The sequence below is a fragment of the Plectropomus leopardus genome, chromosome 19 (genome assembly GCF_026936395.1).
Source record: "Plectropomus leopardus strain MGB_pleo_1.0 chromosome 19, ASM2693639v1, whole genome shotgun sequence".
Lineage (NCBI taxonomy): Eukaryota > Metazoa > Chordata > Actinopteri > Perciformes > Serranidae > Plectropomus > Plectropomus leopardus.
This window is the reverse complement of record NC_142194.1, coordinates 23,764,458-23,789,657: the sequence shown is the minus strand read 5'-3', so window position 1 is coordinate 23,789,657 and position 25,200 is coordinate 23,764,458. Positions and strand designations below refer to the sequence as shown.

Sequence of the window (25,200 nt, the reverse complement as noted above, 5' to 3'; positions counted from 1 at the left end):
GTCATCATGAAACACACTATCAAAACTCAACAGAAACCTGATAAATTCACCAAAACCGTCTTAGTTGATGTTGTTCTTTTCACTGCTCATTTGGTCGTTACTTGGTAACCTCATCGCTGCAAGTCGGATTGTTTTTACAGAAGTTTATACAGAACCTAGCCTGCTACAATAGTTGCAATGGCAGGTTGCTGGGAGATGCTTGCCTAAAAGGGGTGTCTGCCAGAAGGAAGTTAAGGTTAGGAAATAAGTTGTGGTTCAGGTTAAAATAAATAGATTTCTGTGAGAAAATGGCAAGCTTATACCATGTGCTAACGGCAATGGTGCACAAAACGTGGCCAAAAATCTGACCATACTGCTATGTTAATTTTAATATGAGTGTCCGTTCTAAGATAAGATCTTTATTATCACTGTTAATACCAAAACAACGAAAGTCGTTCTACTCTCACTCCACATCCAAAATCGCACTCTATGCACTAGGTACCCAATATGTGTATTATCTGTCAGTTGTGAACATTGCCCTCTACCACATTGCATTGTGGGATATTTAGGCAGGAGCAATGTCGAGTGTATGCATGCTGTAATATTTCACAGGAAGTGGTATGCAATTCACATACTAGTGATTTCACACTAACGTATTGGACATACTAAAAAATCTCATACTGTTTTAGCCACCAAAAGCATGAGATTTCTATGGATTCAACAGTGTGTTTACCTTCTTTGATGCAAGACGCAAGTGTTAGCATGTAACTATTTTATTACACACAGTAGTATCCTAATGCTGCTTTTAAAGTCAAGGAGCATAATTACCCTAACAAAACATTACTTTGTGAGTTACTATGTGAGTCCAGCCTCTGTGATGTTTTACAGTTGAGGCTAATAACACACGACACACAAGGAACACACAACTGTTATGCTTTTTATTTCTATTTCCTCCACATAAATGATCAACGGGTGAGAATGCTGACTTTTTGCCTGGGACATGAAGCCTAGCTTGAGCCTCTGTCTTTTAACATTTTGTCATGTTGGTAGACACCAAGTACATGTTTAAGACCCCTGTACATTGTTTTTGTTTTGAACATGTCAGCTGTAGGCTTAAAGGCAGCTAGCTAGCTACTGCCGATAATATCTAGCCTACTAGCAAAGATTTCTTGCAAATAAAATCTGCAGTCATAGGCAAAGAAAGAGAAGGTTGCTTTTGTTTACTTGTATGAATTAAAAAGAAAAAAACATTGTTCAAACATTATCATGATTTTCAAGTGATAAATCTGCCCTCCTTGTCATTGCCCTGTGAATGGAAAGCATCCGCTTGCTCTTCAACAGTAGCTTGATCTACAAGAAAATAGAACACAGCAACACTGTGTCAATACACCCAGCTATCTCCTGCTCAACATTTTATTTCAGTTGCGTAGGAGTGGTAGTTGCAGGTTGCCACATTGCACAGTACAGCAGCAGAATAGAAGGAGGTCATGGTCACCATCTATGACCAAAAACATAACACTGAATATGTCAGGTCTGCTTGTTATTTTAAAATTGGCCAATACAGACATATTGTGAGTATATCGAACATTTTTACAAGGTCCACAAGAAGATAATGCTAATATAATGATGATAGTCAACAGTTATTAGGTTGGCATCAACCCTATTTATCTAGCTGAGGAAGTTACATTAGATTACAAAATAATAGCACAAGTGTGCGTCATTGTTGTTATTGAGCAGCTTGAGTCTCTTTGTGGTGCCAATTCATTGTTTTCTAAAACTATGCCAAGGCTTCCCTTTCACCCTTTTTGATACTGTGGGGGAGCTGACAGGCATGAGGTAGATTTTCAGAAAGAGGCTTTAGTCACCCAAGAATAAGAGAAACAATTTCCAAAGTACGTAGCAAAAGTTCTGGGCCCATAAAAGAGCTCAATAAAACAGAACTAAACTTAAGATGAACTTAATAAAGCTGACTTGACCCTAAAAAAGACACAAAGGGGAACATGTATAATGATTGATCTGATATTCTTGGAACGAAATGGGTAACAAACACTACCAACTTAACTACAAGTAAAACAAGACAATTTGTCAATCAGTTCAAAGTGACCAATTAAGCAAAAGAAAAGCTAAAAAAAGTTGAAATACTCAAAAGAAATAGACAAAATATCTAAACTAGACACCCTAACCCACTATAATAGCGATAATCCTGTAAATTTCTTAAAGAATGTCAACAAAGTGCCACAAACTATTTTGTCAATTCAGTCAAAGCACTTCACAGATATGAGACCTCGACCTCCACAAATTCACTAATGGGTGCATATCCAATGTCTTATAGGATCCTTAAAAATGACTGATGCACACCATCATGTTCTGAGATGTAAGGGAAAGGTAATCTGCGGTCCAACGTCAATGAGTGATTCTCTATTTCCACTGATAAAAATTCTCTATTTCAAGGATCAAAAAGCCTGGGCAATTTAGAGAGTTATTGAGGAAGAGTGACTATGCCTTTGAGGTTTCTCTTCTTAAGCCAACATAGGGGATCTTGATAAAGTCCAAGGTTTCTGACACTCTTCACTGCTGAAACATGCAATACGAACATTTTTTCTGGTGACTGGGTTGTATAACCAGTCCACTCTGCCTTCCTGACCCACTATAACCAGTCCATTCAGCTTCTCTGCCCCACTTCGTAGAGTACAGTACACCCTCAGATGCTGGAAAGAACCTTGGAGCATTAAGAGTGCCCTACAGTCACAGCTTTGACAGAGCCTGTCACACACAGCAGAAAGAACTAACAGACCGCACTGAAGGTTGTTGGCCACACAATTTCAAGGGTATGTTTGATTTGGGTCACTGAGCATACTCTCCAGGTGCACCCTTTTTTTCTTTTAACACCAACACAATACCACTAACCTTAACATCAACCTTTACCCAAATTTTTTATGAATGAATTAATCAGCATGAGTCATAGGCTTTGACAGATACTATAACAGATTGTCTGCTTTGTATCGTGACGCTGAAGAGCGAAACAGAGAAACAGAGAATGAACATGAAATAGATCAAGGTCAACTATTTCAATGACAAATTAAAGCTGACCTTATTTTAGGTACAAGAGGGTTATGTCCTTGTTTTGCACAAAAATAGTTGGTGCAATATTTACAATATAAGACTGATGATTTAAGACAAAACAGAGTATACAGGTATACAAGCTACACAGTGTATAAATCATATAAGATGTTGTTAATAATTGTTGACTAATTTTTGGTTAATTTCTCCATGTTCCATAAGATTACATTTCCATTTCTGGACGGCAGTCTTGGTGTTCTTTTCCAATTAAATCATTTACTAGGTGGATGAGCAAGAAGGTAAAACAAACACTGGCACAGATAAAAAGGGAATCTAGTGATATCTATTTTTATCTATATGGCAGCCTCTGGCTAGGCCAGGACCTGCAGTGTCTGTGTCTTACTCTTGTCTGTTATTCTTATGTCTTTGCCTTAAGTCATGCCTTACCACCCTAACACCAAATGACTTGTCAAGCAATTTTACTGTCACCAGGTGGTTGTATGCCTACACCAACAGTCAAGTTGCCATTAAAATTTACATTCATGTCTGTGAAAATGTGGGTGTTTAACACACATCTTACCCCTGGCAGCACAGAAGATTATTGTCTGACCAAATCCCCCCCGTTTTTAAGATATTAAGTAAGGGAGAACTCAATTCACGAGAATGAGATTGACACACAAACCAACACCCTAAAAAGCTATCACTGGCGCAGAGGCATAAGAGTTTTACCATGGTGCATGCTCCCATGATCTAGATCATGTAAGGTGGTCATAAAACTCCAAAGTCCAAGTTGTCTTAAGTCAGTCTTTTTCTCATCTTAATGTTCCCACAAAATTAAACACTTAAAGTTTTTAGTCTTGGTTGATGCAAATATTTAAGTACAATGATGTGAAATTCTATTCCAGTCTGCACTTTCTTTAGCACATACTTTAATGAGAAATCTAAATTTTTGAAGAACTGTTTACCTTTTTATCCCCACGGTCCACTCCCACTTAAACAGCACAGCTACCCAGCGGAGGCTAGCAATGTGGGCTGACAAAATCCAAAAGACAAAGTTTGTATGCAAATACAGTTCATCTTTATGGATTAAATCAATGCAGAACTGATAAGAACCCTGTCAACATCTGTTTCCTTTTATGTTGTGTTTCTCCAGATGTGTTTTTGCAGACACGTAAGGAATTGCTCATATGTCATATTTCTTCAAGTGAGTTTGGCATAATATTTGCCACTAAGTGCATGATGGGAAGTTATTTAAAAAAGAAATCTAGTTATAGTTTCGCAATTAGCAACACCGCAAGATTGATGTTGTTCACAAATAAATGGTTGTCTGTCTTAATGTATTTGTTGTTATTATGACTCTGACCTTACAAGCACAGCAGAAGCAGTCGGTTTGACATTATTGCCAATAAATTTGGCAGATTTACTATCTAGCAATTTTTATTTTTTTTAATTTATATTCTAGTCAACACTGGAAGTATTTTGTCTTTATTTTCACTGAAATGTCAAACTTTTAACACCACAGGTGCACCGAGGCATCCATGATGATGACTGTCTCCAGGTATTTTTTTATGTTGAAAGGCTCTGATCTCCCAAATATAAAAACACTAATTGTACTAATAATGGGATTTCTGCCGCCATGCATTCAGTACTGCATGTGGTCATCAGAAGTTCTTTCTCCCAAAAATTATTTTCAAAATTATGGTCTGCATGTTTCTCATTAGTCTACTGTACATGACTGTGGAAACCCTGAGTTAAATTACTGCCCCAGAAAAAGTACTTTTCACTTTGATGTTAGTCTTCAGTTAGGAAGAAAAATAGTTATTGACTGTGTGGTTGTTGTTTTTGTTAATATATTATGTATGGATATGTATCCTGTATGTGGGTGAAATGCATAGAACTGTCTGTAATGGTCTGTGTGCACATGAATTTCAATCTCTTAGCATCAGCGAGATTATGGTGAGCTGGGTTTTTAGCACATGCTGACTCAGTTTGACGTCAGCAAGTTTCTGGATCCAGACACAATATATGTTTTTCTGAACTACACTCCTTTTCTTTTTATTGCCTTGCTGACTTCATCTTCCTGTATGGTTAATTCTGCAGAGATGTAATTTTTGTGTTTGTCAGCCTGTCTTCATTGGCCTTTACTACCTTCCATTTAGACATTTTTTAATTAGAAAAAATTCTCTTTGTCACCTGCTTTTCTCAAGTGTTCCTTTGTGGTGGTGATGGTCACTTCTTTGTATGATAGTCCTCCATTAAGTGTGAAGAAGTGAACAAGGAGAGAAGTTTTTGTTCTGAAACACAACGCAATCTTTAAAGAGAGTTTAAAAAGTCTGAAATTTTACCAGGAAAAAATCATATTTTATTAAAAGATTTGCACCTGCTTCATGTGTTCTGAAAATTGGATCAATCATAGTGCTTCTCAAATATGCTTTAGGCTCAGTCTGAAAACACCTTTAAGTTATGTAGTTTTACACAACGCAGAGTTTCCCACACAATTATTAACTAATGGCAGCCCGCCATGATTAACTCATCTGCCACCACAAATAGATTTTCTATTTTTGAAGCAGGACCGCTCTTTAGGAGCACAGCTGGAATACGGTTGTTTATTTATTGCAGACCACATTGTCGGAGCCCGGAGTGTACTCTGGGCAGAAACGGACCAGCAGAACCAGACACAGTGAAAGGGAAACTTATTTGAATTGAGCCTCATCAAAAAGTTTGCTTTCTTCGCCGCTCCTCCTTTCATCCATTAATCTGAATTAATCAGCTATGACTGGATCCAACCTCTGACTCAAACTGCTAATAAGGGGGGGTTAGGGTTAGGGTTAGGGTTAGGGGTGGGGGGGGGATCCACAAACCCACAAAATGTGTCAAAATATAAAGAGGGAAAACAGAGTAACAAAAAAGAAACAAACCACCTTCCAGAGAAACTTTGCATCCGCTTTTGTCTTTGCATTGACATTAAACACACATGTAGTGCTTCTAAAATTTGCTTGTCCTCAGTCTGACTTTAGGTCAGATGCCCAAAAACAATGTCACATTACTTTTGCATTTTTTCTAAGACAGAACAGTCAATATTCATCAGCCTCTAGAAGCCACAAGTGTCAACATAGAAGGTGTTTGAAGAAATTAACAATGCTGATTTTTTCAGGTGAGAATAGGCTCTATCAGATCCATTCAGAAAACTTAAGGTTTGAACATTATTGGAGCAGAAAATAATCCTATTAAATGTAACACATCAGAGTGGAAGAAGACAGATCTGTAAATGCAAGCACAGAGCGCAGAAGTGAGGAGACACCAAACAAGCAGACAAACATTCATGCCTCCAGGTGGATATGATATTGTCTGTCTCACCATCACATAAAGAAAGAACAGCATGTACAGCAGTGGGACTAAGGGTCCAGCTCATAAGCAGTTCTTACTTCCGTTACCAAATGTCTATGATCCCCAGATTGTCGATCTGCACTCAATGAGCCACAATAGGGGGGAACTAAAAGTCCTACACAGCATATGTACATAAGATCTCCAGGAAAGGTCCCATCTGTCAAATCCCCATGCAGTCAAGGTATAGGCTCAGCCATGCTGTATGGCTGTTGGCAACACAGGCAACTCATAACCACTGATTATGCCACATTAGCCTCATTTACATGCAAGTACGTGATTGGCAAAGCATTATTCATAATTTGTTTACAAGCAAGTGATCAGACCAAGAGAGACAACACGATCTAGAACTGGCAGTGAGGTGCAAGAAATAGTTAAGAGAGATAATGGGCAGAGAGGGAGAGTTAGATTTTAAGAATTAGCTGCCCCACATAACCTCCACATCATTTCTTACCATACTTCCGGAAGCTATTAGGGAGTTACAGTGTGCAATGGAAAGAGCAAGGTAGAAAGGGGTCAGTACTGATGCAGACATTTAGTCATCACATGAATTGTAAGTAGCTCATGCTCACATTAAGTCTTCATCTTTAATGAGGTCGGACTATGCTGCTTCAGCAATATATATTCCGTTGCCATGGAAGCAGTGGCCATAGTGATGACTCTGGTGAGGACAGTGGTGTTTGGCTTTAAAAAGTAAATCCTGCTCTTTGGTCAGTTTCAGGATCGGTTCAGTAAGGTTTAATTCTGTGGATTGTATGACCATGAAAGAATGTACGGACTGAAATAAAAACACACATTAAATTGATTTAATTCTAAAACTTGTTTCTCAGCAAATCTGCCTTTGCGTAAGTCTAATCATTGTACCCTGACAGCCAATGTCTAACCAAACTGTTCAACAAAAAATGATTTTCTGAGGTCATCTGCTGACAGGCAGGGAACAATTATTAGTTGTACAGAAGATGCAATATCTTGATCGGAAAATTAAATGTTCTCGTTAGGATTATATAATTTCAGTTTGAAAGAGTATTAAACAACAGTTAGTTCTGACCAAGTAATCTGATTAGACAAGAGGCATTTCATGAGAGCTGATGTCAAGTATAACAGCTCTGGGACTTAACTTAACTTAACTATGCATGTATCACTCCACTTAACAAGAGGTCTATTAACCAAAAATTAGTCAACAATTATTAACTAGTCTATACACCATTAATTGTGCAATATTCACTCTCCTTTTACCTCTTTTTTGCTATGAACCTAGCCCCACATTGCTGGATCAAATGTCCAAGGCAAGTCTGGAGCCTCTGAATAATTTTTTGATTTTCAAAGGGGCACTACTGACTACTGACCGGGGACCAGAATACATTTGGATAGATCTACAACCAATCAGAGCAAAACAACATGTCGCAAAGTGCTAAGCAACAGCAACGTTTCCCATGCATACTTTTATTTGTGAAGGCCTGCCATGATTGAAACATCTGCCACCTCAAATAGAATTTCTATTTTTAGAGCTGGACCATTCATTAGGACCCCTTTTGAAATATATATACCATTCATTTATGCATTGCAACAAAATCTTGAAGCACAAAGCATACTCTGGGCACAGATGGAGCAGTTAAATGTCAGGCACATTGAAAGTGAAACTTAACCACTTTTTTCCCAGTTTGTTCCACATTTTTAAAATGTAAACTCAGTTTCCCGTCAGGCACACTGAGCCAGCTGGGTTGAAATTCTTTATATTCAAAAGTGCAGCAACAGACACGGATTGCAGGAAAGGATCGCTTTCTTCTTTGAGTGTTCTGTACTCAGTGATCTTTCAAAACGAGACTCTGCCATGATGCAATGGCAGACTGCTGGAAACTATACAGGAAAAAATGTGCTTTATATTCAGTGGAGGGACTGATACATGAATCACTGCAGTGTTGTTTTCTAGGTTAACAGGTTTAGTTTGTTCTCACAGGGTAATCCTTCAGTGACTCAGGTTACTGGGGAGTACAGTGAAATCCACACCATGTGTCACTGTGAATGTGTGCTCTCCATCATTTGCATCTTCCCTGCTATCTGCTGTTCCAAAGCAGGCACCAAGTGACAGTGTCCAGTAAGGGATTCACATTTACATTCAGTGACGATCAAAAAGGACAGCGAATTATCACAGCCACGTCATTGATGGATGATTTGTTTGACAAAGAATCACCCCATGTGGATCCTAATAAGGTTTACAAAGACCTCAGACTCCTGCTGGAGAAGGACACCAGACACTACCTGAACTCAGTAACCTTATCAGACTATTGGAGAAAAAGCTTAATCCCCAGAGATTTGTGAATAAAAAGTTTCCAGCTTTTGGAGGTGATGATTAAAAGGAATACAGAGACAGATGGGAAGCCATTCTCAATAAATGCTTCTCTGACCTGATGCTCCTGCTGAAAGAAGAGTCTAACAAAGACAGAGGAGTTATTCAAAATATCTGAAGTGAGGACGAGCATTGATGAACACTCAGCTCAGTTAAACTATGCACAACTTGAAGAGCAATTAAATGCAGACTGAATGAAATACGCACAGAATCTCAAACAAGAAAAGATCAGAAAGAGAGATGCAACAGACTACAAAGAAGGAAAAGTCTACAGTTGGAAAAGGCTGCATCCAGAAATACCGCTGGAGGCCCACCTGCAAGGTCTAAACCCAGGACTGTCTCCTTTAACTTCACAAGCAGTGAGGAAGAGCATGATGCTGAACACACTGCAGCCAAAAGATCACAAGATTTTTCAGTCTCAAGAATATCCACCCTTCCAGACCAAAAGAGGAGGAGGAGAGGGACATGGACCAGGACACAGCAGAGGAAGAAGAGGACGAGATAGTGGAGAAAAAAAAAGGAATCCAGATACAAGCCGATCAGAACCAGGTACGGGTAAACCCCAGTCCGAGGAGTGCATTCAAATACTGTCCAAAGGAATTTCCTTTGCACCTGCCTATTCTGCCAAAGAGTTTGATATGAAGATTGACTTGTTCCGCTTCTACAGGAATTTACATCTTAAGGCATGGTACAAGCAAAGTCCCATAGCATCTACAACCTCCACAGAGTCAGGGGGGATGTACCACCTCACCCTAGATCACAATTTAAAATCCAAATACATCTTTTGCCCCTTGGTTCAAAGCGCTGCAATAAACACATTTGCAAAAAAATAAATAAATAAATTTGAACTTCTTCAAGAACAGAAGGGCTACAAAACAAAGCCTCAAAAAGTTGCTTTGGAAACATTATCAAAAGATGATGAAACTGTCAACAAGAAACCAGACAAAAGGGGGTTGCCATAGTGGTTTGGGGTAAGGACCTGTATGTCAGAGAGGCTCATTGTCAACTGAACACTGAGTTTTACCAACCTCTGATATATAATCCTGCTGAGTCATTTAAAGTCGAACTTAAAGAGATACTTTTAGAGGCAAAACAAAATGGATGGATTTTTGAAGATGAACTACGTTTCTTATACTATGAAAATCTAAGAATGGCCTCCTTCTACATGCTGCCAAAAATAAAGTGTTGAAAATCCACCTGGCCAACCTGTTAATTCTGGCAATGACTCCCTAACTGAACCAGTGTCTAAGTAAATTGATTATTTCATTAAACCTTTTTTGCCTTCACTGCCAGCATATATCCAGAACACTTCACTTGTTATACAACCATATAATACAATCAGGGCCTAACAGCACTGAAGTATTTTTAAATGCTCAATCATAGTGTGAAATGAAGGGACGGAGAATGTTAACACACAAGAATAAAAAAAAACAACAGGAAATTTCTGACTCTTTATACTACTTATGAGCTCGTAACAGTAACTAGGGCCTACTGTGTGATGTCGTTGAACCAGGAAATGTGTGTGCTTCTGACCACAAAGAAATAATTTGTGTGAACTGCTAATTAGCAAATGCTAGCTTGCTAACATGCTAAATAAAGACACTAAAGATGTTCAACATTATACCTGTTAAACCCCAGCATGTTAGCACTGTGAGCATATTATCATGTTTACATTAGCAAATAGCTCAAAAGCTCTGCAAACAGCTCTGCAGCCAAACTAATAGCAACATGGTTCTGATCACTGAAGATACTGAGGGCACATTAATACTGGAATACATGCCTTTTTTGGCACATCAGAGGAGCGTATTTATAGCATTGCAGCATGATCACATCTAATAGTTCAAAACAGCACATCCGCTGACACACATGGGAGGATGATAAGCCAGCAAAATAAATCACAATAAAGCTGTTCTGTCACAGCCTTATACATTATTATAACTGAATGAAAATATTAAATAACTTTTTGTGGTGTTTTTAATGTTTAATCACTGATTCGGCTGCTATCCATGACCACCTGCAAAACACGAAGCAGCAGAAGGAGGAGAAAGAGGAGGACAGGGAAAGGAAGGAGGGAAGGGAGATGAAAAATAAAGAGAGGGTGCTGATTCTTATTAACCCCCCCTTAAGCTGAGAGACACAGACATACACACATAAAGTTCTATAATCACATGTCTCCGCTTATGTGATTGCCAGATTGTTACACATGAACATTATCAGCCACCTGTACATACGTTGCCATGACAACTGTCTATATTTATACCTGCGGCTGGATCCAGGCTGGAGATTTGGAGAGGATAACTTACATGTCTGTATGATTACCAGTCATCTGCAGTCATACAGTCTGTGTGAAGTGATTCACAGCAGTGCCAGACTTTCTTTCACCTCAGCTAATTCTCCACATGTTCAGATCTGCACCCGGAGGGGGGACTTTACTCAAGAGGTTAGAGAACATACAATCCTTTCTGCTGTTTAGCAGCACAGTGCTTCACACTCAAACATAGATGGTGTACAGACACTGCTGCCTGAGGAAGACGGTTTGAACAAATGGAATTCTTTAGACATATTTTCGACATATTTTTACAGATGAATGTTCTGTGCCTGGTCCTTGAAATGTAACATTGTATTATTTATTGTTTTCAATCATAAATGGCAAAGAAAACCACCAAATCCACATATCTGAGAAGCTAGCACCAGCAAATGTTTGGCATTTTGCCTGAAAAATTACAGACTTAACTGATTGTCAAAATAGGTGTTAATTAATGTTCTATTATATTGACTATTGATTAATTGACTGATATTTGCAGCTGGAAAAGACTGAGGCTGATGCTTCATATCTCAGACAAATCAAATCACTTTTTTGGGTGTCCGTGAACACAGTGTAGGCGGATGTTGTCATTTTTGTTCTTTTTTGAGGCAGTATGGGGAGTTTGAGTGGAAGAGAGGATAATTGATCTGTTGATCTGGCCAGAGCTGATCAGATCAATGGACGAGAGGACCGGCTTCTGCAGAAATGAGTGAAAGCAAAGTTTGAAACTCAGCATGAATTAACTGTTAAGTTCCACTTTCACCGTGTTTGGTTAAGTCTGTGTCCAGAGTGCACACAAGAGTGTGGTGCATCAATAATCAAAGGGTATATTTACTTATTATCATCATATCCTAATATAGTCCAACAGCACTCTTAATGATTGGCCCATCTCCACAAAATATAGAATGAAAATGTGCTGGCGTATGTTTTAATCGTGGCAGACTGCAACAAATAAATGAAAGTGTGGGAAACCTAGAAATTCACTTTTTAAAAAGAAAACTGTAATCTTAGTAACAAAGCAAATGACACATTTGGGTCGTTTATAATGACTAAGTTTACCATTCGCGTGTATGCTTATTATACAGCTTATCAAATTGTGCAAATACTGTGATAAGTTTTTTCAGTAGAAATAATTCCACAGTATTATTTTGGACTTTGGCAGGATTAAGCTTTACTATGGTATGCAATAGTTTTAGCACTTTGACAAGCATCTTCTTATTTATATATTTATATGTGTAAAATTAAAGTTGATTTTTATTGTCCCTTTGCTGAATGGTAATTTTAGTTCCTTCATGCGGTTGTTTAATGGGGGACTGAACCCCGAGAAGCTGGGTGTCGATTAGAGATGATTGTATAGACAACTGTAGCTTTATCATTAGCCACTGCCCAGAGTGACTATAAACGCTTCCTACCAAGAAAAAACTGCATAGGATGAGCATACAGTGTGCATGTCTGTAAAGTACAGACACGTGGGACCCACTTTCACTCAGAGGCCTTGAGGTGAGAGCCTAAGGGACCCGTTTTAAAATGGCTATGCCAGTTGCCAAAATTTAGCCTAACTTTGGAGCGTTCATTAGCCCCTGTCCCGATGAGCTAGCAAGTAGCAAGTATAAAAACATACCACGACTCCTTAAATTACAGCATTTCTGGCAGTGGCACCAAAACCAAGTGTATTTTAGCATTGAGGCTAAATCTAACCATGTTATTCACAGCTTTGTTGAAACATAAAGTCTCAACATTTCAGCTACAAATTTAAAATACAAATGTTACGTAGCAATTGTTTACAGAAATGTACACTGCAAACTTTTATACTGGCGGTTTGGTTGTTAGAAGTCTTTTGCGATAAGAAGACCTTACCTTACCTGTGAGAGAATGTAACTGACTAATAATATGCTCCAACAGCCCTGTGATAATATAGATGATAAAAACCTCATACCTCCGACTAATAATTCCAAAGTGTATTTAAAATGTTGGTCCCATGACCTATCCTAGTCAGGAATTCAAATCGGCAACAATTCCTGGACAACATCCCGTATACTCTTTAAGCTTGTTAGTGAAGTAAAAAACCCCAGGGACCTCCACTGATGAGATACTTGTCTGCATGCCGTGTATGTCTGCAAACAGCAACTTATTCCCGTCTGTGACTCACATTCCAAAACAGTCGGCTGTGTCCATATCTAACTTCAGCAGCATTGTGAGTGACGGATGCAACTCACTTGTCCGAACATGTCTGTAAGATGTTGCTCCATACTGGATCCCCCTGAGTGTTTCTCCCAGACTAACTTTAGCTGCTGAGTCGTGAGTCTGCCGGGGGTGTTTTTCGTCATCAGTGACTTGGCTTTTGGAAAGCAGGTAAAGAGGACTCTGCAGTTCAGCTTCCTGTTAGTTGGGATATATTTTAAAGTCCACCCTCGGACTGTTATATATCATCAACCTGTGATATTGAGGTAATTTAAGGAGATAGTAAACCGCATGAATAAAGAGGACAGTGTAAAATCATTAAATTTAAATATACAGGAGTTTAACTGAAATGATGAGAGCAAGAGAAGCAAAACCAAAAACTGTAACATCAGAAAACACTGACCATCAACCAAAAGCATAACACCTCTGGCTACGACTATTACCAGCACAGAGGCATGAAAAAATACTTATGAATGTGCTGTAACTATTGTTTACAATAATAAAATCTAATTCCACAAAAGTCCAGTGCCAGATTTGAAGAAATTCCCTCAAGGTGTTCCTGAGATATCACTAGGGATGGGGATCATTAATTTTTATTGATGTTGATGCCATTATTGAGACTCCTTAATGATCTGAGTCTTTATCCGTACCGCTATTGATATTTTTCTATTATTTGGTAGAAAGACCTAGACACATCACAATGAACCCTTTTGCAACCTCGTTTATTTAGCTAACCAGCTTTTATACTGCCGATTTCAACTCAGATTTCAACAATGGATTATTAAGTTTAACTGACGGGACTTGCTACACAGTTTTGGTGTGCTTATCACTGCTGCTGTGAGTGGATGATGATGATGAAGACTGTGCTGGACAAAACACCAGATGTGCTGCAGCAGCTATTGGAGTTGAAAGAGTTTTCATCAATCTGAAGACAGTCAAACTTACTGCATTTAGGTTTAATTTGATGCACAATGTGCGATGTGCTTAGCCATGGAGGTTATTAATTTCAGGCTTTTCAACATTTAAGAGAGTCACATAGACCTTGACCTTTCACCAACAAAATCTAATCAGTACATCGTTGAACCCAAGTGAATGTCTGTGCCAAATTTGAAGAAATTCCCTCAAGGTGTTCTTGAGATATCATGTTCTAGAAAATGGGACAGACAATTCGAAAACAATGCTTCTGGCCTTAGCTATCACTGGTGCAATGGTTTTAAAAATAGGATTTTTAACAGCAGACAAAATAAAAATTATAAACTTTAATCAAGACTATAACTATGAAAGCCATATTTTTTGTTTTGTGCCAGTTGCTAACATTGAGAGGTGTCAAACTGAAAGAAACTGTCCACTTTTTCCTACAGTTTCAGAAAAGTCAGGAAATGGAAAAGAGGAACATGGGGCTCTCTGAAAATAGCACATGAAAGGAAGAAAACACCAGATATGGGTAATACTGGCAAAGGCTGCGAGGGAATGAAATCGGGACTGAAATGGTAAAATAGTTTGACTTTATTCTCATCACAAAGCAACAGAAAAAAACAATGGTGCATCTATGCTGTATTATCTTTTCTGAGTCATTTTTGGCTAGATAGATACGCCAGCGTCCTGCAGCAATTGCTCCTTCACCTGCTCCCTCATCAACTACAGACATAGATGCATCGTGACTCTTCAGTCATCAAGGGACCAAAACAACTTTCAAATGCATACAGTGTATACAGTCCTCATCAAACACAGGGCTAAAAATACAGTCCATGAAATGAGACCCCATTAACTCTCCCCTGACAGAACATGCTTTTCCCCTCTGGAACTACTGCAGGACTGAGGTCAAACAATGGTGCAATCACTCAGAAAAACTGCTCCCACAGAGATGCTACCCTCCTTTTTAGAGCGGCAGGGCCTTGGAGGAGCAGCGGAGAGTGGACAGGGTAAAAATAAACCCAATCAGTCCAAGCATTGGCTAAACAGCAGGCCTACTAAATCCCTCTCTCCTGAGCAGAAAGGTCCAGAGAAGTTTTAAAAGGAGTCAATGGGAGCTCGTCTTTGCAGCTGATTTAAAATGCAGGGTAGCAGCTTTTACTGTGATTACAATCATGCAACTGTAATGCAAGACCAAGTATTTATACCTATTGTACCCCTCGCCTTTTCTAACTCCAGCACATGCCCACTTTCTCACTTTTCTGCCTGAAAATGAACACATAGCTCGGCTAGTCTTTGTCTCCCTGCCGATTCCACCATTGCCGTTATGTAGCGTCAACCAGCTCACAGGTAGCCTCGCCAAACATAATAACACCAAAATTTCAAGGCCCACTGCCCTTACACACTTGACAAGTTGATACAAAGCACTTTAGATACCAGGGTTAGGCCGCTGAAAAAATGTTCAAACTGGTTTGATATCAAACCAACACCAGATCGGACTGTTATACTGAATTTTACCAAGTGGGTTACCTGATTCAGCAGCTTCCACATGACACTATGTCCCTATAACAAACTAGCATCTGACTATCATGTAAGATCAGAGCTCTCTGTAAACACTGAATCCAATAAATGTGCACTTCAGTTCCATCATATAAACAAACCCAGTAGCTATCAGCTGCACACTTGCAGATCCTACTTCTACTTTTGTAATTTTATTTTTTAAATCAGAAAACACATTTTATGTTGAGATATTTACTATAAATGACAAAACATAGCCAACAACAGGTAGTCTCCCCTGTTCTTTACTTTAGTAGAAATTTTCATCTCCTAGGCAAACTCCCTCCAACCAGATGACACCTTATTTAGTTTTCTGTTGTAAAATAAGAAAGTGTCATAGATAATTTCTCATTTCAACTTCATGAAATAGCCCTTCCTCGCCCACTTCATCGCTTTCAAAATGAGTAACTGAAAGAAACTGAGAGAGAAACTTGGCGCCAGCCAAAACTTCAGCTCAAAATGTCTCTAAATAACTTAAAACGGTTCAAAACAGCATTTGCTGCTTTTTTCAGCTTTAATTCTAAATGTTGTCACACTGGTTCAGTTTTACTTTTCTTGAGACTAACTACTGTGTCCCCATTCGACACCCCAAAAAACACATAAACTTCAACTAAATAAACACAGTAGGCGCTGCTCTCCCCACTCAGTCCTTCAAAGTGTTATAAGAACTGGTTACTTCACGACACTGACTCATTCATGAAAATTGCTCGCCAAAGGCACAATTCACAAGAGTTCTCTAGCTTCCTGTTTTTTTTTCTTATCATGCAGCCTACTGCAAATACAAGACCTTATCAATTTTGAGCCGTAAACCATCTTTGGTATTTCTTAACCATAACATCAACATAAGCTCTCCTTCTGACGTTTCAACAGGCAAGTGGTGCCAACAAAGTTTACAATGCTAAGCAGTTTGCTAAAAACAAAGCTGCTTACTCATTGGGACTACCTAGAATAAGACCAGAGGGTGGGTACAATGTTGGTGAACACATTCTGCCACCAGGACGGCGTTATCAGCTGTAATTATTAAATTAACAGTGCTACACACTAGTTAATATTAGCTCCCACCAGACGCATGTGGTGCACAATGCAGAGCAGCCAACAAGCCAGCGGAGACAAGACGCTAGCATTTGGCTGGACGGCTCTCTGTCAGCAAAGCTAACAGAAAATAAAAGGCAAAACAATTAAACCACAACATATTAAAATTTCACCTCCTCTACATGGATGGCCCTTTGAAAGGCAGTGCTAAAGCTCACCAAGACAATGAAGTACCAGACTACAAGGAAAGGCATCTTGTATTTCACATTTTCACATCAAAATAAACTAGTTACTTTCTGGTTAATGTGTGACATCCCTACTTACAAACTAAAAACAGTTAATGGTACAAATATTTCTTAATAATAAAGAATAAACTGTATTAACTTATTATACCCACTTGGGGACACTGGCACTCAAAGAAAGGAATTATGTCTATTACATTATTTCTTAAATTACTGAGTTGTTCTGAGTGATCATTGAACTGTCATTTTCACTGAACCTCTCAATTGTAAGCACAATGCCTTTTCAGCCTCGATCTATCCTGTATAATAGTATTACTGGGCTTTTTTGTTATTGGCCTTGTGTATATAAAATGTAACACTTGTAAGGTACATCATTTGTGTGTTTTGTGTGATTCAGTGTATCGTGGATGTAAGCACAGTTTGGGAGGGAGGAAATTTTGTTCGTCACATGTTTTGTCTGCATCCTTATCACTCACCTTGCTCATTATGCACGCCTTGCTCCCATCATTCATTAACAGATAACAATATAAACTCACAATAAATATATTTTCAAATATTAAGGCGACAAAAAGTACCTCCTCCACATGATTTCACTTTGATGATTTGTTGTGTGCCATTTCCTGCCTCTTCCTCCTCCTCATCTGTTGTCTCATCCTATCAGGTAAATGTCAGCGAGGGTGGAATCTGTGGATGAACACATACAGTACAGTAGATACACGTGGCCCATCCTGACTACTCCACAGAAAAGTAAACAAACCGAGCACAGCCTGTGTGTGTAATGTGTGTATAATGCGCGTGTGTCGCAGCAGGAGGTTTTGCTCTCTGTTTGTTGACGTTTTTCGGCTGAGTGGAGTAAAGGCTTATCTTAATGGGACTGCATAGCTGGAAGGCCGGTCGTCTCCACAACGCTAACCGTGCACACAGGTGCATACACACACACACACAAGTATGAAAACTCATGTCGCTCTATTTATATGTGCACATGAAGATTACCGTCAGCCCAGTCACACAACCAGGAAAGACTGAGGAAATGTTCATTTCCAGTCCTGAAAATCAATCTGTTTGAACGAGGCCCTAAAGCTTCAAGTACAAATAGTGGAACACATTACCCACACCAGCAATATTACTATTCAAGTACCAGAGGAAGCATTGTAGTCAATGCACTGTGACAACAGAAGGGCGAGAGGAGTCATATACGGTAAACATGTGAGAGAAATGATTTATTATTTTCTAGCCATTGAAAGTCATGAATCACATTGCAACCAAACTATTAGGGCTTTACCCGACTCAGAATTATGCCCGTCGAATCAGATTTGGCTGTTAAATACGAATACTCAATGATTCGTTTTGTTTTCCATACAAAGTTTTAAAGTCTTAATGGGGCCCCAATTTGATGTTCAGTGTGACAGCAGCGTTCATGTCACATTGTAAACAAGCTTACAGTGCTAACGATGGATCCACTGAGCAAAAAAAGGAATTTTGAATAGAGATGGTAATGTTAGTTTTAGCTCCTTAGTGTTTGTTTATATATACATAAAATTACCATAAAATGCCAGTCTAGTACAGCCCAATCCAGTCTAATCCAGTGCAGTCCAATCCATTTCAGTCTAATCTATAATCTGGTGTGATGTTGTGTGATTTCAGACACGATTAAAGAACCAAAGAATTCTCATACAACTGTTTGTATGACACGCTACAAAGTTACATATTTGCTACGTAACATATAGTTACATAAATTAAGTTAAGGCAAGTAAAGTCACTCTGGTTATGAAAAGAAACATGGTGGTGTACCTTAAAATGACTCAAAGTTCTGACAGTTTCAAACAGGAAAACACATAAACTTTAGATGAGAAAGTTTTTGACAAAGCCACCACCCCAACCCGCCTCCTTACAGGGACCGCTAACTTCTTTACTCCCTTCATCACACTGATCATGCGATCCCAGCCTTGCCAAATATGGGTTACACAAGAATTACTGGCTCATGATTGTGTGCGCTATGTGCCTACTTTTCATAGATATTGTATAAATAGTACACAAGAACAGCCTCTAAGAATATATTAGGCAAAACAGAAACAATGTTACTCATGCAGATGTTTCCTGACATATTGTGTAACAACATACAGTCCTTGTTACGTACACTGTATAAACAGAAACATCAGTGGACATGAGCCTGGGAATTAGTGGTTTTAATCCTCAAGGGATGCAGTGCCTTTAATTATCGTCATATCAGATGGTGTTTATGCTGCTCAATGTCATTGCAACAAGGTCCAGTGACTCAAATGGAGACAGACAGAGAAACAATAACAATATCAAAAATAACACCCAGACAACAAGAACAAAAAACCTCCCTCCCCCTCACTTTGTAATCATTCTCTGATCACTGTCTCGTCCCATAAATAACTCAGAGCTTTGTCTGGTGGTGTTACATGTGATATTATTGCTCCAGGTTATAGCACTGTAGGCAGGGATCATTGGAAATAGGCTGCGGTGAGTGCATGGTGAGTGCACACAGCAAGTCTGTGCCATTTAAGGATTTTCCAGAAAGTGATCATGCATTTTCGACCAAACTCAAGCTGAAGAAGCCAGCATTTCTGCACAGACACACACACATACACACACAAATACACACACCACATGGCTTTGTTTGGGGTTCTTGGTCATTTTAGCGCAGTAGAGTGGACTGCTTGGCAACTAGTGACGGATGAGCACACACACAATCACACACACATACACTGACCGCTACAGAAGAGCCATCGGGGTTATGGTGCCCTCAGGTAGGGTTAATGACACGGAGAGCAACTGGTGCAACAGATGGCCCTCGCTAAGTCATATGAGGGCCTTCGTGAGCAAGTGCCATGACTATGACTGTCTATTATTTACTTATTCACACCATTGCACACAATTACACACATATTCAGGCAGCATCGCCACTCCCGTTTGTCCGCGGCCTGCCTCTCTTCTTCTGTGGATGGAAATTTAAATTGTGGAACGTTTATGTTCCAATGATTAGGATCGATATATAAATGAAAATGTTACAATAAACCAATACCATGAGGGGAGAATGCTGAGAATTAGTCAGTGTGGATCCAAGAGGAAAACTGAGCTTGGACCCCTACTGACCCCACAAATTTTTCATGCTCTGAACATTGTATACCCTGTCACCTCCAAGTATTAATAGGATATAGTTCACACAACAGACTATACATGGCAGATTTATTACATGCCCCCAACCAAGAGACCAACCACTAGTCCCGGGCTCTCTATGTGTCAGTTTGAGTGTGACGATTTCATTCACAGCATTATTTATAAAAAATGCACCACAATTGCACCAAAATAATAATGCCCTTAAATTAGATATCGTTACAAAACCTGTCTGCAACAACATTCCCAAAACATTTTGTCTATGAAAAGAGGCTGTGTGTGCTTGTGACCTCTCATCATTACATAAACATAATGTAACATACGGTTCAAGATCACTCTGATATTTTATGGTAATGGTGCAAATTATATACCTACTTTGCACATTACTAGAATGACCAAAACCCAGCCCAAAACTAAGAAAGGCTGCAGCTAATTTGGAAGAAACTGAATCTAGAACTTTTAAAACATGGCCCTAACATTTAAATGATTAAAATTATATAATATGAACATGTAGCTCAGTCAGCCTCACTTTACAACAAAAAACATCAGAAAGATGTAAAACTCTTTTCAAAGATCAAATTGAATGTACCTCCAGTCCTTGATAATTAAATATTTTTTTCGTTTGCTCTTGCATGTTTGTTCTTCACTGAATGAACAGCAGTGAGCAACACGTTGCCTGTGGCTACATTGCAAATCTGTGATGCATGTGTGACCCCTGCTGGGCACAGGAAAGTACTGCAGCTCACCCCAGCTTAATATTGACCTCAGTATAAGGCAAACAAATGTGAAACATTTTCCATTTCGCATTCTGGAAGACTGATAAAAGACTGAAATGAAAAAGAAATAATGAGTAAGAATCTCAAAGTAATATATAGCTAAAAAAAATGACAATAATTTCTCAAAATTATGACAATAATAATGATTTCTCAATACAATGAGCAACTGTAGATCTCACAAAGTCATATTTACAGATTTTTACTCATCTTGTTATTTTGACATAAAAAGTCACTATTTCAAAATTCGATGTCATTATTTTGAGAGTCACTCAGTATTTTGAGATAATTAATACTTGTTTTGATGAACCAAGAGATTATTGTAAGGTACCAAATCATTATTTTGAGATAACTCATTATTTTTGAGATTCAAAGTCAGTATTTTGAGATACTAAGTTGTTATTTTGAAAGTTTCTCTTTTTTTAAGATACTCACTCATTAGTTTGAGATATCAAGTCACTATTTTGAGATTTTAACTTCTTATTCTGAGATACTACCTCATTACTTTGAAATGCCAAGTCACTATTTGGATATGTTAAACGTCATTATTTTGAGAGTTTCTCCTTCTTTTAATACTTCAAGACATCAAGTTACTATTTGAGATAACTCCCTATTTGAGATACTCACTTATTATTGTGTGATGCTGAGTATTTATTTTGAGATAGTTATTTCAAGATACCAGGTCTCTATTTTGGGATAATAATTTATTATTTTGAAGTCACTCATTATGAAACAGGGTGTTTTTTTTCTTATCACACTGGCTGTAATGGGCTTCCATGTATTTCAAACATTGTGTATATATTGCAAATTTATGCAACAGTACTGCAGCATAAAATATAAACAACACGATCATTTTGTGGCATACTAGACATCTCTTGAAGATTGGGAAATGTGGATGATGATATAAAGTTAGTTCAGTTTAGCTGCAGTGCAGTTGCAGTACAAAATCAGTTCAGCATGCCCTCCATTTCCATAAAGTTATTGTTCTATGTACATTTCAATATGTGACAACCTTTTCAGGTCATGCCTTCAGGTCAGTTTGTGCTTTTAATAGATGCCACTGAATCTTTTAAAGACAGAGGAGACATACGTATTTCTGAGTGTCACTATGAAACCGTTCCAGACATTTTAAGGAAATTGGAATAACTATTAGTCAGAGTCTGAGTCACAGCCTGTCTCGGTACAAGCTGTTGATCATGTATGCATGGAAACGTTTTTTTCCACTCATAACGAGGGACACAATAACAGAAAGAGAGAACACTAGATTAAGCTAAGTGGACAGAACACAATGAAGATTAATTTTGTCTCCATTTTCACATTCAGTAGCAGTAGCAAGGGGCCAACTGCTCCAAACTGACTTAATCAAATTACTTTCTGGTCAAAGTTTCTATCTATGTTAGAGTTGTTTACAATCACCAGCATTAATTTGTCCACTCTGTACTCACATTCTCAAAACTCTATACACAGTTCGCACAGCGTCTGTTGAGGACCATATCATCAATATAATCCCTGTTGTTTTCACAGAATATGAAATATATGAATCTTTACACATTTCTAAAAAAGATTCTTCACATACAAGCTTGCCCAAAACCATAACTGTCTTGTCTTTGTACAAAAGTTTGCACAGCATGCCAGAAAGGAAAACCTTATGTTCAAAACCTTGAGTGTAGTATAAAACCTAGACTTTTGCAACCACAGCAGCCCAAAAGCTGTTTTAATTTAACAACAAAACAATCATTTTAGCAGATAGTAAGCAACTGACTGTTGCAGTTTTTCTCAATTGCTTCTCTCAAAAAACACATCTGTTCATGCAGAAGTTACATTTTCAGAACAGTTCACACACAAATGCCTATGCTTAAAGTCTCTGGCCGAAATGATACATTTTGTTTGCAAAATGCTCTTATAGTCACACAAAAATTAAACATGCAACAAAGCAAAGTTTTCCATCAAATCAACACAACTTGTGCTCAGATGGATATATTCTAACACAACAGACAACAAAATACACTGTGCACCAGTTCAGCACTGGTTTGTGCTATATGCCTGCGACATCTGTTGATATTCCACACAGTATGTGTCAAAAAAAGGCAAGAATGCATATCACAGCATGAATTGTATTCTTCTGTTTTGTGAGTTTTTAGAAGTACTTATATTTAGTATTTACCTACTTTTTGTACTTTTTCTATTCTTTTGGTTTGGTTTCTTTGGGTTTGCATACTTCTCTTTACGTGGGGGTAAATGTTCTGTGGTCCTGTTTTAGGTTTGAAATGAGCCATATATTTATATTGGTATCCAGGTTAAAAAAAAGAAGTATGCTTTATGCAAGAATTCAATGCAAACATTTGGACAACTTGACATTTTGACCTGGCAATGGCACTAGATGAAAGTTGGAGTATGACCAGAGTGATTAGAATTCATCCTGAGGGGAAAATTTTATAATAATTCATTTAATAGTTGTAGAGACATTTCACTCACAATCAGGAATGTAAACCTTCTAGTAATGCAAGGGGGGAAACTGGGTGATCACCAAAGTCAGCATTGTCGTATTTAGCGTCGAGTACATCTTCTAAGAACCTTAAATGTCTGTACTATACCGTGAGCATGTCTAAAACACCATTGTATGCTGACAATTTAGGACTTTCAACCCCAGTTTTGAGTCAATCTAATATTTAATCAGTGCAATCTGCACTGATTAAATATTCTTTCCTGTTTTCAGTTGCTCAGCACTTTTTATCTGCAAAGAGATATTTCAGTCCTGAAAATAATTCTTCACAAAAATGTTTTTCTATCTTCCCTTCGTGCTGCGGGTCACTATGTTCTTTACCTGTATGAGATTTGATCTTCTCGTATTGTACAACGTTGACCTGCTCCGTTGTCCTGGTCACTTTGTCTCCTCACTACCTCCTCTTCGTTCTTCCTTTCACTTTCATCTCCCCTGTTACAGCATGTCATTGAGTCAGACTTTTTCAGAGCAATTAAAGCAAAGCTCAGTAGTGACTGATAAAGGCTCTTAGGTTAAATTGTCCCTGCACTTGCACTGCAGGGTTCTAGCATTAGAAAACATGGATGTATCCGGCGTTCAGCACCCACACTGTGACACATGGCACCTCCAGGTTAATTTGGCCTGGACTCAAAGTCTCTCCCTCCCACCTCCTTACACAGAGAAGTTTCAGATTTCAGAAACATTTCCAGAGGCAGAATTGATCTCAGTGGCTTCTTCACAGCTGAAAGTTAGACTTAAATAGCTCAGACTGAACAGTACTACAGGGGAGGTTAATTGTATTATTTTATTTGAAACTATCCTCCTTTGCAGCAGCCTTTGAGGTATTTTGTTTTGTTGCAGAGGTGAAAACCCTCAAATACAAATTCCAGTAGTGCTATTACTTAAATGTCAAGTGTGTAGGAATTAGTAGTGAGCAAGCACATATAGGAGGAGGAAGAGGCAGAAATTCTGAAATTCTGAAATGCTGAAATGCAAAGAAAACACTAAAAGCAAATGGCCCATATGTGGGTTGTCGGTTCTGGGCTACAGCAGAAAAAACATCGCTAAAGAGCCATTTTTCTTTTTTTTTATAACTCACTGTTTAAATTCCTCAAAATTGCTCCACTGTAGGCCATGTCTGGCTCCAAAAATCCAAGAAGCGGATGGCATTCATGTACCATAATTAAGGCTTCAGAATGGGAGTTCACAAGCCAACAGGCCTTTTTCCAACAGGACATCATTACTGGTCCCTGTGGCAAAGGCGCAGGTGTAAATTACGAAATTAACGACAGCTGAATTCTATTTGTGTGCTTTGATTTCAGGATGAGGTTCTGTGCATGCTAGCAGCCTGTCTCTCTCACTGAAGCACTGAAATAGAAAAAAAAGCCATCGTTATTAGCAACACCTGTGCTCTTTCTGCTAAGAAAAGTTAGAAGTTAAAATGTTTGCTTGTGGCCCGTGGGTTATGTCATGATGGCTACATCCTTTATTTTTATACAGTTCATATATGAAAGTCATCTGCACACAGAAAAAACTACTCATTTTCTCTGCTTTTAATATGCTTCTTTTTTTCTAAAGAACATATATTGTGGCTTGTGCTGCCTGTCATAAAACAGTGCCAATTACTGTAAAAATAAATAAAAGAAATATAATGCATTATACCCATCGTCACCTGTATCAAAGCTTCAAGGGGGGTAGCTGGGACAAAAATGAAAGTCAGTGAGCAAACTATTGGTGATGTGTCAAGTGTGTTGTTATATAACTGCAAAAGCATCTCAAATTCTGTTTGGTTTTGATGGCTCTGT

The 25,200-nt window shown here is 38.5% G+C and overlaps 1 long non-coding RNA gene across 1 annotated transcript in view; it reads right to left on the bottom strand.

Annotated features, from left to right (window-relative positions):
- The window catches only part of LOC121958558 (uncharacterized), a 38,861-nt gene extending 14,228 nt beyond the window's left edge, over positions 1 to 24,633 (bottom strand). Inside the window, exons 1-3 of the long non-coding RNA XR_006106855.2 lie at positions 24,495 to 24,633; positions 23,738 to 23,848; positions 17,575 to 17,683 (exon numbers count right to left, since the gene is read on the bottom strand). This is a non-coding gene — a long non-coding RNA (uncharacterized LOC121958558). The remainder of the gene's footprint in view (positions 1 to 17,574; positions 17,684 to 23,737; positions 23,849 to 24,494) is intronic.
- Positions 24,634 to 25,200: the final 567 nt, after the last annotated feature.